Raw genomic sequence first — 15,722 nt, forward strand, 5'->3', positions numbered from 1 at the left:
GCCCGTAATTGTGGACCGTAATTACGAGCACGACCGTGTCCATGAGGCCTTAAAAGGGAATGTGTCATCAAGTAATTACCTAATGTTTCCATTTTTTATGTACAACATTTTTAAAGAATTTTTTGGGGATTTTTTTTATTTTCTTTGCATTATCTAAATTAACAAGTTACCATAAAATCTTGCAGTTTTCTCTCTGGCCACTGAGCCCCACAATAGACTTCCTGTTCTTCTCAGCAGTCATCTAATTATCGTTACAGGCAGGATTACAATGAAAGGTTTCACGTATATATAGATGACACAGGATCCACCATTGACAATAGGTGATGGACAAAGCTCCCCTCTTCTCCCTCCCTGTAGAATGACCTCTACATAGGTTACAGAGCATGCCTAGTAGACTCTTCCATAGAAGTCAATGGGTCGTGCTACCGAAAAATACTTGGGGATATTGGTGGACAGTAAATTTACCTTTAGCAACCAGTGCCAGGCAGCTGCTGCCAAGGCAAATAAAATCATGGGATCCATCAAAAGAGGCATATAGAGGTGTATGGGAAGGACATGGCTGAACTAGAACGGGTGCAAAGAGGGGCGACCAAGGTAATTAAGGGAATGGGCGGATTGCAGTACCAAGAAATTTTATCAAACTTGTGGCTATTCAATTTAGAAAAATACGGCTTTGAGGCGATCTAATAACAATGTACAAATATATAACTGGACAGTACAGAGATCGTTCCCACCATATTCGTAGACGGGATTCTTTACTGTAAGAGCAGTGGGACTATGGAACTCTCTGCCACAGGATGTTGTGATGGGTGATTCTTTGAACAAGCATTCAAAACATATTTTTTTTGCCCCAAAGGGGTCCATAGCCATTAAACACTCTCTTTTAATGCATATGAGAACTAATAAAAATTAGAGAGATTAGATGGTGGAACAATCTATTATTGACTCCATATTTCAATTGGGAAGTGAAGTTCTGCGATTAATAGCAAGTCTTGTGACTTGTGCTGGGAGAAAGCTGTGAAATTGCTGGCAAAAATCGTAAGGGACTGTTCACGTCAGCATCGGCCTTCCGTTCATGGCTTCTGTTAGACTTTCCCGTCGGAGGAAGCTATGAACGAAAATCTGAATGGAAACCTGGACTTCTATTTGCATTACCTTTGATGTCAATGGTAATGCTTATGTTGCAATTGGTTTCCGTTCCGTAAGGTTTCCTTTTTTTTTTAGATTAGTCGACTGCACTGTTGTTTCCACGAAAAAAAAACGGAAACCTTACGGAATGGAAAGAAACCGAAACCAATTGCAACGGAAGCATTACCATTGACATCAATGGCAATGCAAACATAAACCATGGTTTCCATTTGGCTTTCCGTTCATCGTTTCCTCCAATGGAAAGGTCTCAACCCATAAACGGAAGGCCGACGCTGATGTGAACAGGCCCTAAGACGTGCCATAAAAAAACCCACAAAATGGATATTTACTGTTTCTGGCGTTCCCCTAGTGACACCTCACTCCACCATCTGATCTCAGTCCTACCGGCTTCCTGGGATGACGTTTTCTGCCATGCGACCCTTGCAGCCTGTGATTGGCTGCAGCGGTCACATGGGATGAAATGTCATCCCAGGACGCCGGGTAGCACTGACACCAGCCCTGGAAGAAGTGACGCGTCGCTATGGGAAACCAGGGGGAGGGAAGCATTTCCCCTGCAGCAGCCACTGTAAAAAAAATAAAAAGTATACATAATTGTTATCGCCACATCAACAATGACCGGTACGAGAAAATGAACATATTGTTTATCCCGCACGTTGAACTTCATAAAAAAAAAACATAGTGCCAACATTGCTGCTTTTTTGTGTTCATCCCTCCTCCCCCCAAAATACGGAATAAAAATTTATAAAAAAGACAAATATATTCCAAAACGGTAATAATAAAAACTAAAACTCGTCCAGCAAAAAACAAGCCCTCAAAGCTCCGTCAACGGAAAAATAAGATATTATGGCTGTTTGAATATGTAAAATACGTTTTTATTGTGCAAAAGTAGAAAACGAAAAACGATATATATTTGTTATCGCTGTAATTGTAACGTCCATGTAATTTATACCGTCCGCACGGTAAACAAAACCCAAAAATACAATGGCGGAATTGATTTTTTCTTCCACGCACATGATGTATAAGGTGCTGTGGGAAATTAGTCCTGCGCATAAGTAATGCATAGAAATACTAAGTATATTACTGGCCCCAAAAAATAGATTTAACATATTTTAGGGCCCAAAAAATTTTTGGAAACGAAAATTGGAGAATGCGGGCATCGATCCCGCTACCTCTCGCATGCTAAGCGAGCGCTCTACCATTTGAGCTAATCCCCCGTTCTCATGATGCTTATATCACTCTCTCATGTTGCTATTTCGAAATGTGTATCCTGTTCTGCTGTAATTATGAGCGAGTAAAAAATGTTTGATACTGTGAACATTTATTATCGCAGGCTGAATGGCCGCAAATTGCATTATCCTATATGACTGAGAACGGTGACTATTGAAGCGACGGGAAACCGTGCAGTCCCATCCCCCCTCACTTCTGCCCCGATACAGTGCCGTAACCACCCGCCTTCCCAGCTGGGCCATTCGTTTACTTGCACAGTCAACCACGGGATTTTATTGGCGACTGTGCTAAATTCTCATCAAGCGATTGGTCAGGAGAGTTGTCAATCAGTCTAACGTAGCGTTGTTGCTAAGGCCTAGAAGGCTGTAGCCGCGTCGGCCATAACTGGCCATTGGAAGAGTTGAAGTTTGACTCCTTTGAACGGCGACCAATCAGGTCCTGATAACATTCGTCACGCATTTTCTTTTTTATTGACAGCGAGAGCGTCCTATCCGCGACAGTTGAAGCTGCACAACAAGGCGGTTGTTATTGATAGACATCAGTCTAAACCAATCACAGCTGACGTTTAAAAGGCGAAGGTAGGGTTTGTCCTCTGATTGGCTGAAGGCGTCCCCTGAAGGAGGAGGGGGAGGTTTGCAAGAGTTGATATGTCCACCATCTTGAAAAGTCGCCTATAGTGCTGAGCAATTTTCCCGCCTGACTGGATTGGGTTATTTTGTCATATAAGGTAACTATAGGCTTCTTTTTTCCCGCTACATATTAATGTTGAGGTAAGGGTTTTTGGGGGGTGTCGGTGCTTCCTCGGGAGTGTGTCCGTCGTCCGGTGGGTAACTTGTCCTGTGAGGGGCGCAGGGCACCTTTCGATAGTGTTACTGGGTATGGAGGACAAGGAAGGAAGGGAGGGGAGTTCTTCCCATAACGCAGCAACATTGGAGCCATTCCCTCCTAGCTCTTTTCTTGCTAGGCCCTATGTAAGGCCTGAGCCCGCTCCCCGGGGGTGTAGTGACAGCCCCCCTGCCAGGTCACAGGTCATATATGTCTGCTCACTGACAAGCTTATGGGGACAGTGTTACTTTAAGGGACTAAGGCCCCCCCCCCCAGTCACCAGGACCTGTTGTAGGGACTAGTGCAGTGTTTACAAGTGTTGCAGTCATGTGTCTCTGGAGTTTCCCTGTATACACCTGATCAAGTTACCTGAAGATGCAAATTATTATTATTTTTATGTTGCAGTGCGACCGATAAGCAATTTTAACCGACATTATTTGCGAGCAAAGCGATCGTTCTTGAAAGCGAACATTCCCCTGTATAAAAGGCGGTTGTCGCCGTCGCTCGTGTCTTGTAATGGTCGTTTTCCGAGACTTCTGGTAGAATATAATGCCACGTTCGTCCTCCCATGAAGTATTACAGCTTCTCATATTGAGGTTTATGAAAGTAACGGAAGAGATCACCAACCGGGCATGTGATTTGTCGATAGTTACACCGTCACAAAGTAAAATCACCGACAGATATGACAATCCCTGGGAAAATCTTGCGCCAATCGGCGTATGTGAATATTTGCGTTTCCTTGATCGGTACAGAAAATATTTGAAGTGTGTCTGACCAGTATACCACTTGATGAACAGTTTTTTCTATTGGGCACTTATAATTGTTTCGTCACCACAGACGTCCAGATTAGTCATGTTGTCCCTTTAAATCGTGATCAATTTACTTAATGCTTAAAAGTATTGTCTGGTTTCAGAAAGTGAATGTTATTTGTACAATTTTCCAGCATACTGTCTAATTCCTCACGGTTTTCAAGATCTCTGCTTGTTGTCATTCAGTAGGAACCTCCGTTGTTTACTTCCAGTGAATAAAATCCTGTTCATGTGATGGACGCACAGGTGCGTAGCTTGTTACAGTGTCCATTACATGGTTATGGACAGAATTTTAGCCCCTGGTAGTGAACAATGAATGTTCCTACTGAATAACCGCAAGCAGAGATCTTGAAAACCATGAGGAATGAATACAGAAAGTATATTTTAAAATTGTACAACTTTTAGAGGCCTCTGTCACAGGTCTAGTGGGGTTTCCCGGAGAGCATAACACATCATGCTGCGCTTTTGTGTCCAGCAGCCTCGCAGACACGCCGACGGAACCTATTTAAAGCCTGTGTTCCGTCGGCAAGCGGCGGTGTCCGTTGTGCTACAGAACGGTTGGTTCCATTATTCCCTTGTTCTGCTCCTGTGATGGGAGCAGAACGGAATGGTTCAATGCAGGTGTGAACAGAGCCTTAAAGGAGTTGTTCAGCAGTGGGTAACCTTGGTGATGATGCAGTGTCCTGTTGGATCCCCTGGCGATCAGCTGTACTCCGAGAGAAGCCACCACAGACTGATCATGAAGCATTACAAAGTGCTCATTGAAATAATAGGACTGTTGCTTTTGTGTGTACAGTCTAGATTGCAAGCTGTGTGGTCCCATAACACCTATTTAGCTGCTACAAGAAAAGGCAAAATGGGATGGCTGTATGTTACATAGTTAGTATGGCTGAAAAAAGACACGTCCAAGTTCAACCAAGGGACGGTAAAAGGGAAGGGAAACATTTTTACTCATAGGAGCTAATACTTTTTTGTTGTAGGAAATTATCTAAGCCTTTTTTGCAGCATCTCCTGTCCCTGCTGTGACGGCACCTGCGGTGACTATTCCATAGATTCACCGTTCTCATAGTAAAGAAGACTTGTCTCCTCTGCAGGTTGAACCTTTTTTTTCTCCAGACGGAGGGAGCGCCCCCTTGTTTTTTGAGGGGGTTTTACATGGAACAGGATTTCACCATATTTTTTGTATGTGCCATTAATATATTTATATAAGTTAATCATGTCCCCCCTTAGGCCTCATTCACACGGCAGGGTTTCCCGGCCGGGTGCCGGCCGTTCATAAATCGGCTGGCACCCGGCTGCATTAGGAATGATAGACCCCTAATGGGGCTATTCACACGACCGATTTTTTTGACGGCCGGGAAATCCGGCCGTCAAAAAATAGGACATGCTCTATCTTTGCCCGGGCACCCGGCCGCCCGGCTCCCATAGAAGTCTATGGGGCCGGGTATTACACGGCCATCACCGGAATGTGTTCCGAGTGATGGCCGGGTTTCCCGGCGCTTGCGCTCTATCTCCTCCTCCTCACAGCGCAGAGTGCATATGAGGAGGAGGAGTTGATGCCATTCTGACGAATGGCATCGCTGTACACTGTGTTGCAGGGCCGGGGTGTACAGCAGGTGGAATTGAGCGCTGCGCTGGCTCCCTTCCCCTGCTTGTTAAAAGCACCCTGGCTCGGCGACACCTTCGATGGCGCCGCTAGTAGTAGTAGCAGCAGCTGCTGCTGCTGCGGCTGCTACTACTGTAGCGGCGCCACTATAGCAGAGCAGGGAGGTATCTCCCCGCTCTGCTATGTGCTAGCCGCACTTTAGCTCCTTGAAGGAGCGGAATCCCCGTGTTTTCGGGGATTCCGCTCCTGGACAGAGCGCTTGATGTCTCTGTCCATATCTGGGCAGTGACATCAGGGGAAACTCCTGAAGCGGAATCCCCGAACACATGGGGATTCCCCTTCAGGAGCTGCCGCTGATGTCACTGTCCGGATCTGCCCGGCCCGGCACGGATGCATAACTTTATGCAAACCGGCCGGGCAAAATGGCCGATTTTACCGGCCGACACTCGGGCTCGGGAACGACCCGGTCGTGTGAATCCCGCCTTAGTCGTCTTTTTTTCAAGTCTAAATAAGTTATGAGGAAAGATTAAAAGAATTGAACCTAGATTCTCCATGCTCCTTATTAGCTTCGTTGCTCTTTGTATTTTTTCCTCCTTTCTGTGAACTGGAGCCCATAACTGAACTGCATATCCTAGATGAGGCCTCGTGAGTCCATGCCTCTTTTAATACACGACAATATCCTGCTGGCCTTTGAAGCAGCTGATTGACACTGCATGCTGTTATTTAGTTTATGATTTACAAGTACACCCAGATCCTTCTCAACAAGTGACTCCCCCAGTGTAGCTCCCCCTAGGACATATGATGCCTGCAGGTTATTACACCCAGATCCTTCTCAACAAGTGACTCCCCCCAGTGTAGCTCCCCCTAGGACATATGATGCATGCAGGTTGTTGGTACCGAGATGCATAACTTTACATTTATCTACATTAAACTTCTTTTGCCAAGTGGATGCCCAAACACTTTGTTTAAATCCACTTGCAATTCACGAACATCTTCCATAGTCTGAACTATATTACATAGCTTGGTGTAGAGGATATCTTCAAACAAACTGGGAAACTCATGGCTGTTACAAACCGAGAGTTTGTGATCTGCTGGAGCTGCCTATAGATGTAAATATTATCTTTAGCAATCCATACAATGTTACAATCTTTAACAATAATTAGGTGTATGGTACTAAAAACCGATTCCCACTGATGGAAGGGTGAAGCATGAATAAGCATTTTGACCAATGTAGCATAGTTTTCCTCTCTGCTGTTAAATGGGTTGTCCGAGATACCATCATATTTTCAAAAACCCCTTTAATGCATGTAATTTATAAATGTACTTACATTTTCCAAAGTGGCCCCTTTTCCAGATCCTGCCGTGGGGAACTTGACGGGTGACGTCACTCTCTGCACTGGCACTGCCGCTTTGTTGATCTTGAATTCTGGGTATACGACATGACACTTGTCACGTGGTGTATATCGGCTTGTTCTGCTTCACAGCCTGTAACGCGCATGCGCTGTCACTGCTGTTCTCGCGGTCCCTGCTGTTCTCGAGATAACAGCAGGGGCCGCGGATGCGCGTTACAACAGAACGGGCTGATATACACCACGTGACCAGTGACGTGTCGTATACCCGGCAAAGAATTGAAGATAAACAAAGCGGTAGAGCCAGTTCAGAAAGTGATGTCACCAGTCAAGTACCCCATGGCAGGATCTGGAAACGGGGCCACTTTGGAAAATGTAAGTATATTACAAATGTTTTTACATTTATAAATTACATTCATTAAAGGGGTTTTTGAAAATATGATGCTATCTCGGACAACACTTTTAAAGGCTATGTACACCTTTGAGGACTTTGACAGATTCAGGGTTGGCAGGATCCACCTGTAATCTGTCACATCTAAGTTATGAATATATATGTGTGGATATAAGGGCTGGGAGATTTTGACAAACTTAAAATCTGTCTTTTTTTTTTTTTTTTTTTTTCCCCCCAACACTGGGCTATTTTCGATTTGAAACTCCATTTTCTCATTTTGTTTTTCTCTTTAGGTAACAGTAATACCAAGAGATAATTTAATAAATTATTTTCTTTATATCAATAACTTTTTAACATATATTTCTATAATTATTGTACGTAACTTCACAGCTTTTGACCTCTGCAAATACCTTTATCAGAAATACAATTGCAAAAATTTATCGAATTGATAGTCTTTTTCCCAGCAGGGAACAGGTTAACAGAATCTATAATCAATGATGCACTGCGTGCACTAAGGCCCCATGCACACGATCGTAAAAAAAACTCCGTAATTGTGGACCGCAATATGGTCCGCATTTACGGACCTGCCCGGTTCTGCTGGCCGAGGACACCTTTCCATATGGCTACTGAAGGGTGTCCGTGCCGGGAATTATGGAGCATATCCTACTTTTCGATTTTTACAGGCCGTTCTCCCATAATTTGTATGTGAGTATGGCACGAAAATGCAGCATGAGGCCTTACATTTCTCTCTGCCTGTCACCCCCTCATCCGCTCTCCGACATTGCAGGCGTGAGCAGTGTAAATTGCAGCAGGGCAAGGCAGAGCAGGCACTCTGAGGTGAGATTACATTATAGTGTCTGAAGTCTGAGCAGGACCCTATGCAGTACCGGCCCCACGATGGGGTTTTAAATAAATGACATTCAGGACTAGGGATGCACGATACATCGATACTGTTTCGATACCGTGCACCCCCAAACGGTTCGATAGTTATTTCATGTATTTCGATACTTAGCTGTGCGGCCGCACAGCTTAGTATAGTAACACATGAATGTTGAGAGAGCGGGACTGCGGCTGTGTAATACAGCCATTGCCCCGCTCCCCGCGTTCTGTCTTCAGTGCCTGCGCCGCTGCTCATTAGTGCAGCGCCGGCCGCATCTCCTCATGATGACCGCGTGCACTTGTTGTCAGGAGCGGGGCAATGACTGTATTACACAACCACAGTCCCGCTCTATAACGGTGGAGATCAGAGAAACCTCTTATCTCCGCCGTTATTCCCCTGAATGCTGCGATCAAAGCTGACCGCCACTGCAGCATTCAGGGGAAAATGAGAAGGGGGGATGCCCCTTGGTTCACATCACAGGAATCCCTGTGACTCGATTGAGGGACATACCATATATGGCCAGACAGACCAGGGTCCATTGAAGGACCCCAGGGCTGTCTTACCATATTTCCTGTTAGGGCATACTTGGGTATGTCCTAACAACTGCCTGTGTACTATCAGTACACAGGCTAATGTACTGGCATATAGATATATGCCAGTACATTGTTTTGACTTTATTTTTAAACTAAAGTAATAGTAAATAAAAAAAAATACACACATTTTTTTCAATAAACATTCAAATAAGTCTCAATATATAAAATATATACATATTCGGTATTGGCGCGGCCATAATAACCTTCACAACAATTTTTTTGCATCATTTGTGTACGCTGTAAAAAAATTAAATAAAAACAGCTTTTATAATAGTATTAGGCCTCATGCACACGACCGTAGTGTTTTTCTGGTCCGCAAATTCCAGGACCGTGTTCCGTGAAATGTCATCCGCAGTTCATCCGTATGTAATCCGCAGTTCATCCGTATGTAATCCGCAAAATGCGGATGAAAAAAAAAAAGCCTAGGTAAAACAGGATGACGACAGAACTCATTCCCGGTCGTCGCCTAGCAACACTTCCGCAAATCCGCAAAACTGCGGATGACACACGGAGGTGTATCTGCAATTTCCACGGGCCCATTGACTTCTATTGGCATGTCCGCACCGCATTTGCGGCCCATAATAAGACATGTCCGGAGTTTCTGCGGCACGGATGTGCGGACATGCGGAGAGCCGTGAAAACACGGATAGTGGGTATGGCCACATAGAAATGAATGGGTCCGCAATTAACCCGTGGATTTGCGGTTGAATTGCGGACGCAAAAACACGGTCGTGTGCATGAGGCCTTATAGTAATAGCATTAATAGTAATTAACTCCATCATGTACCCTACACATTAACCCATTAGGACTGAGAAACATGATGGGGTTAATTACTATTGTGGGGTACATTCAAAATTCATCACACCAGAAAATGGAAGAACTTTTTTTATTCTTTTATTACTGTTGGCAAAGTATCGTTTTGGTATCGAAATCGCAATACTACACGAAGTATCGGTATCGAAGTATCGGTATCGAAGTCCAAATTCTGTCATCGTGACATCCCTATTCAGGACAGATGCACACGAATGTGATTGGACAGTAAAAAACGGTCCGTGTGTCAGCCGGAATTCCCAGCCCGATCAGAGTACATGTGAACGGAACTCCTGGCATCGTAGACATTTAAGCAAAGAAATAGCCATTAAAAACTGATAAATGGTCAGTTTTTCATGTCCATTTTGCATCCGTGTTTCCAAATTTTCATCCATTTCCAGTCTGTCTATTTTTAAAGTCAGTTTCTCATGCATTTGCGTCCGTTATTCATGGCCGTTTACAAAAAAAAAAATAAAAAAAAAAATCTTAGTTTTTTTTTTCTCCCAATCCTCTGAAAACGCCTGTGTAGATAGTGCCCACATATAGTGAGTGATCGTGCTGTCATTTACAGCGTAATCTCGCGAGATCACGCTTGCTGTCATTAAGTCCCACACAAACTTTACCGAAGTTTCGGGATTGTGAATAGATATCGCGTCCTGGCTGGAAGCGATGTCTATTCACTCAAGACACTTCAATAACATTAATGTGTGAGTATGTGAATGCACATCATGATCTAGCAAGATCACGAAGTGCTGAGTAAATGAATGGAGAGAAGTGTATGATGCTCATTGGTCACTGATTGGTCAGCGTCATACACTCCTCTGTACAACACCCACTTGGTCAAAAAGCAAAAACACGCCCAGTTTGGGATTAAGAAAGTTATTAGCATAAATCTAAAATAGGTCATAACTCCGTCAAAATTGATCGTTTAAAAAAAACCAAAAACACTGCTGTAATCTACATTACAGCGCCGATCGCATCATGTAGAAGTTAGGGTTTGTTCACACGGCAGCGTCCGATACGGCTGAAATAACCGGAATTTCAGACGTAATGGCATGTTGCAGGCGCTTTTTGCTGCGTCCATTACGGGCGTAATTGGAGCTGTTTTTCTATGGAGTCCATGGAAAACGGCTCGATTTTCGTCTCAAGAAGTGACAGGCACTTCTTTGACGTGGGCGTCTTTTTTGACAGCGGCGCGTTAAAAAAAATTACCGTCGGCACAGAACATCGTAACCCCATTCTAATGAATGGGCAGATGTTTGCTGACGCTTTGGAGCCGTATTTTCGGACGTAATTCGAGGCTAAAACTCCCGAATTACGTCCGTAAATAGGGTGCGTGAACCCAGCCTTAGGCTATGTTCACACGGGGTCTTTTGCCGAGTTTTTTTACGTGGAAACCGCGTCGCAAAACTCGGCAGAAACGGCCCGAGAACGCCTCCCATTGATTTCAATGGGAGGCGTCGGCGTCTTTTTCCCGCGAGCAGTAAAACTGCCTCGCGGGAAAAAGAAGCGACATGCCCTATCTTCGGGCGCTTCCGCCTCCGACCTCCCATTGACTTCAATTCTGAGGCAGGAGAAAGCGTATATCACGCTGTTTTATGCCCGCGGCGCTCAATGGCCGCGGGCGAAAAACGGCGCGATAATTGCTGTTCACACGGAGTATTTTGGGGGAGGAATATCTGCCTCAAAATTCCGTTTGGAACTTTGAGGCAGATATTCCTCCCCCAAAATACTCCGTGTGAACATAGCCTTAGGCTACTTATAATGTGGTGACAGCCTCTTTAAGGCCCTTTTTACATAGGCCAATGGTCAGGCAATGCTTGTTCCGATCATTGCCTGGTGTAAACAGGGCAACTAAGCGCAGTGTGTAGTTTTTTATTTTGCACGGGTGGTACGCGATAATGGACTGTGACCGTGCGCTCATCTGAAGCTTTCTGGAATTTCCATTCATTTTGGTGAATGGTTGGCACTGCACTATTCGCAGGTACCCATCTAGTGGTTTAAAAAAAATAATTAAATAATCCTCCCCAAATATATCCTAAGTGCGTTAGAGGTTTGATAAAACAAAGCTGCTTAGTGTTGGTGCATAGTATCAATAGTGTATATGTATGTAACTTTCATAAGATTATCATGAAGCTGTTGTGTGACAAATGTATCAATAAGGCTTCGTTCACATCTGCATTGTAGTCTTGTTCTGACGTTCCGTCTGACGTTTCCGTCAGAACGGGACCCTGAGCAGACACAAACTGACACCGATGGAAACCAGAGGTTTCCATCATCGTTTATTTCCATGATGACGATACGGTGCCCATGGTTTGTTTGTGTCTGTTGTGCACCGGACCCGTCGTTTTGCCGGAAGCAATATTGTAGTTGACTACGCTATAGCTTCCGGCAAAACGACTGGTCGGTGCACAACAGACACAAATGGAAACAATGGGCACCGGATCTGTCACCATTGATTTCAATGGTGATGGAAACGGAAATCTCTGGTTTCCATCGGTGTCAGTTTGTGTCTGCTCAGGGTCCCGTTCTGACAGAAACCTCAGACGAAACGTCAGAACAGGACCCCAACACAGATGTGAACGAAGCCTTATTGATACATTTGTCACACAACAGCTGTCTAGCATGATATGCCAAATTTATCATACAACGTGCGCTACTGTTGACGCGTTTTTTGACTCTAGGGATAAGGCCCACAATGAGTCGAGGCGGTATTGTTTCGTTTGAAAACTGCATGCGGTCAACTTCATTCATTTTTTGTCTCTAATGCTGCGGTTCTGTTGCGGTTTTTTTAAGCATAGTTTATGGACATTTTTCATTGGTGCTGGAGTTTTAGGTGCTTCCTGTATATAGTTCATTACAATGCATTTCAAAACTGTTAGCAAAAACGCAAGCAGTTCAGCAACAACATTGGCAGCGCGGTCATTAACCCCTTCAGAGCTGATCCTGTTTTGGCCTTCAGGACGAAGCCGATTTTTTAAATCTGACGTGTCACTTTATGTGGTAATAACTCCGGAATGCTTTTACCTATCCAAGCGATTCTGAGATTGTTTTTTCGTGACATATTGTACTTTAGGTTAGTGAAAAAATTCGGTTGATAAATTCAATATTTATTTGTAAAAAAAACACCAAGATTTGGAGAAAATTTTAAAAAAATTAGCATTTTTCTAAATTTAAATGTATCTGCTTGTAAAACAGATAATAATACCACACAAAATAGTTACTAGTTAACATTTCCTATATATCTACTTTATGTTTGCATCATTTTAATGAACATCCTTTTATTTTTCTAGGACGTTGCAAGACTTAGAACTTTAGCAGCGATTTCTCATATTTTCAAGAAAATTTCAAAAGGCGATTTTTACAAGGACCAGTTCAGTTCTGAAGTGGATTTGAGGGCTTTATATATTAGAAATTCCCCATAAATCACCCCATTTTGAAAACTGCACCCCTCAAAGTATTAAAAACAGCATTCAGAAAGTGTATTAACCCTTTAGGCGTTTCACAGGAATCAAAGCAATGTAGAGGTGAAAGTTACAAATGTCATTTTTTTTTTTTACAAAATTCATTTGTAATACATTTTTTTTCTATACCACAGAAGGTTTTACCAGAGAAATGTAACTTATTATTTATTGCCCAGATTCTGCAGTTTTTAGAAATAGCCCACATGTGGCCCTAGTGCGCTAATTTACTGAAATACAGGCCTCCAGAAGCAAAGGAGCACCTAGTGGATTTTGGGGCCTCCTTTTTTTTAGCATATATTTTAGGTACCATGTCAGGTTTGAAGAGGTCTTGTGGGGCCAAAACAATAAAGACCCCCAAAAGTGACCTCATTTTGGAAACTACACCCCTCAGGGAATTTATCTAAGGGTATAGTTAGCATTTTGAATCCACAGTTTTTTTGCTAAATTTATTTGAATTAGTTTGTGAAGATGAAAATCTACTTTTTTTTTCTGAAAAAACGTAGAAATGTTTAATTTTTTCAAGGAATAAAAGAGAAAAAATACCCCAACATATGTAAAGCAATTTCTTCCGATTATAGCAATACCCCATATGTGGTAATAAACTGCTGTTTGGACCCACAGCAGGACTCAGAAGGGAAGGAGCACCATTTGGATTTTGAAATTCTGATTTTGCTGGAATAGTTTTCAGTGCCATGTCGCGTTTGAAATGCACTGGAGGGAACAAAATAGTGGAAACCCCCGGGAAGTGACCCCATTTTGGAAACTACACTCATCAAGGAATTTTTCTAGGGGTAAAGTTAGCATTTTGACCCCACGGTTGTTTTGCTGAATTCATTGGAATTATTCTGTGAAGGTAAAAATCGACTTTTTTTTTTCTGAAAAAAGGTAGGCATTTTAAATTTTCACAAGCAATAAAGGAGAAAAAGCACCCCAACATTTGTAAAACAATTTCTCCCGATTACGTAAATATGCCATATGTGGTAATAAACTTCTGTTTGGACCCACAGCAAGGCTTAGAAGGGAAGGAGCGCTATTGGAGCTCAAATTTAGCTGAAATGGTTTTTGGGTGCCATGTCGCATTTGCAAAGCCCCTGAGAGGCCAAAACAGTGGAACCCCCCCAAAAGTGGAAATTACACCACTTAAAGAATCTATCTAGGGATATAGTGGGCATTTAGACCCCACAAGTATTTTGCAGGATTTATTAGAATTAGGCCATGAAAATGAATATCAACATTTCTTCCACTAAAATGTTGCATTTATTCAATTTCACAAAGGATGAAGGAGGAAAAAGCACCCCAACATTTGTAAAGCAATTTCTCCCGAGTACGGCAATACCCCACGTGTGGTCATAAATGTTTTTTTCATTAGAAAGTAATTAACCCTTTCTGGACTGATCCATTTTTTTTTTCTTTTTCTTTTTTTTCCTCCCTGCGTTCCAAGAGCCACAACTTTTTTTATTTTTCAGTCAATAGAGCGGTATGAGGGCTTATTTATTGAGGGACGAGCGGTCGTTTTTATTGGTACCATTTTTTGGTACATACAACTTTTTGAGCACTTTTTATTAAATTTTTAGATAGAGCCAAGGTGACCAAAAAAACAGTGATTTTGCCGTTTTAAATTCTTTATTTTTCACGTGAGACGCGCCATACATCACCCCCCACACTAAGACATGCTATGTCGTGGTGCGCGAAGGGGTTAATGTGCAGCGGATGGTGCAGAGTGAAAATTAAAATGTTCCACTCATATGCCATTTTAGTGCACTACATGTTATGCCCAGTTTGTGCCACTGAAGACAAATACCTCATAAAATATTAACCGGGTTCTCCCGGGTATGGCGATGCCATATCTGTGGACGTAAATTGGTGTTTAGGCACGCTGCAGGGCTCAGAAGGGAGGGACGCCATTTGGCTTTTGGGGTGCAGATGTAGCTTGGTAGTAGTTCTGTTTGGGGTTTTACTGGTGTTTCAGTTTATAATGTGGGGGTATATGTAATCTGTGCGGGGTACATCAGGGTATAATAATGCAGTAAATAATCCGCAGATGTGTGGCCGGTGTCGCACTGATAAATGGTGTCGGATCTTATCTGCTTTTGGACACTGCACATTTTGCGTCGCCGTATTCTGAGAGCCAGAACTTTTTTTATTCAGTCAAAAAAGCAGTGTAAGGGCTTGTGTTTTGCGGGACGGGTTGTAGTTTGTATTGGTACCATTTTGGCGTACATGCGACTTTTTGATCACTTTTTAGTGCATATTTTGGGAGGGTTGGTAACCAAAAAATTGTGATTCGGGCACTGTTTCGTTTATTTTTTTCGCGGTGTTCACCGTGCGGGAAAAATATTAGTTTTATAGTTGGGGTCGTTACGAATGCGGTGATACCAAATATGTGTACTTTTTTTAACGTGTTAATTTTTTTCCTATAATAAAAGACTTATTATAGGAAAAAAAGCATTCTTTGTTTGTCACTTCTAACTTTTATTTTTACACTTTTTAAACATTTTTTTTTTTTTACTTTTTTTTAACTTTTCCCACTAGGGGACACTTAGACTTGCAGCTCCGATCGCTGCTGGAACACATTACACTACACACGTAGTGTAATGTGTTCTAAGGGTATGTGCACAC

The 15,722-nt window shown here is 43.0% G+C and overlaps 1 protein-coding gene and 1 non-coding gene across 8 annotated transcripts in view; one reads left to right on the top strand and one right to left on the bottom strand.

Moving 5' to 3' along the window:
* Window positions 1-2,290: 2,290 nt before the first annotated feature.
* On the bottom strand, window positions 2,291-2,363 carry TRNAA-AGC (transfer RNA alanine (anticodon AGC)). The gene has a single exon. It is a non-coding gene; the product is annotated as a tRNA-Ala (tRNA).
* A 608-nt stretch (window positions 2,364-2,971) lies between these two features.
* PPP6R3 (protein phosphatase 6 regulatory subunit 3) overlaps window positions 2,972-15,722 on the top strand; it is an 84,671-nt gene continuing 71,920 nt past the window's right edge. For 6 of the 7 annotated variants that reach the window (XM_075837688.1, XM_075837689.1, XM_075837690.1 and 3 more), the window contains exon 1: window positions 2,973-3,103. The gene's annotated coding sequence lies outside the window, so the exon portion shown is untranslated. Of the gene's footprint in view, window positions 3,104-15,722 lie in introns of all 7 variants that reach the window. The other variant, XM_075837687.1, reaches the window with a different exon arrangement.

Source organism: Rhinoderma darwinii, chromosome 9 (assembly GCF_050947455.1).
Source record: "Rhinoderma darwinii isolate aRhiDar2 chromosome 9, aRhiDar2.hap1, whole genome shotgun sequence".
Lineage (NCBI taxonomy): Eukaryota > Metazoa > Chordata > Amphibia > Anura > Rhinodermatidae > Rhinoderma > Rhinoderma darwinii.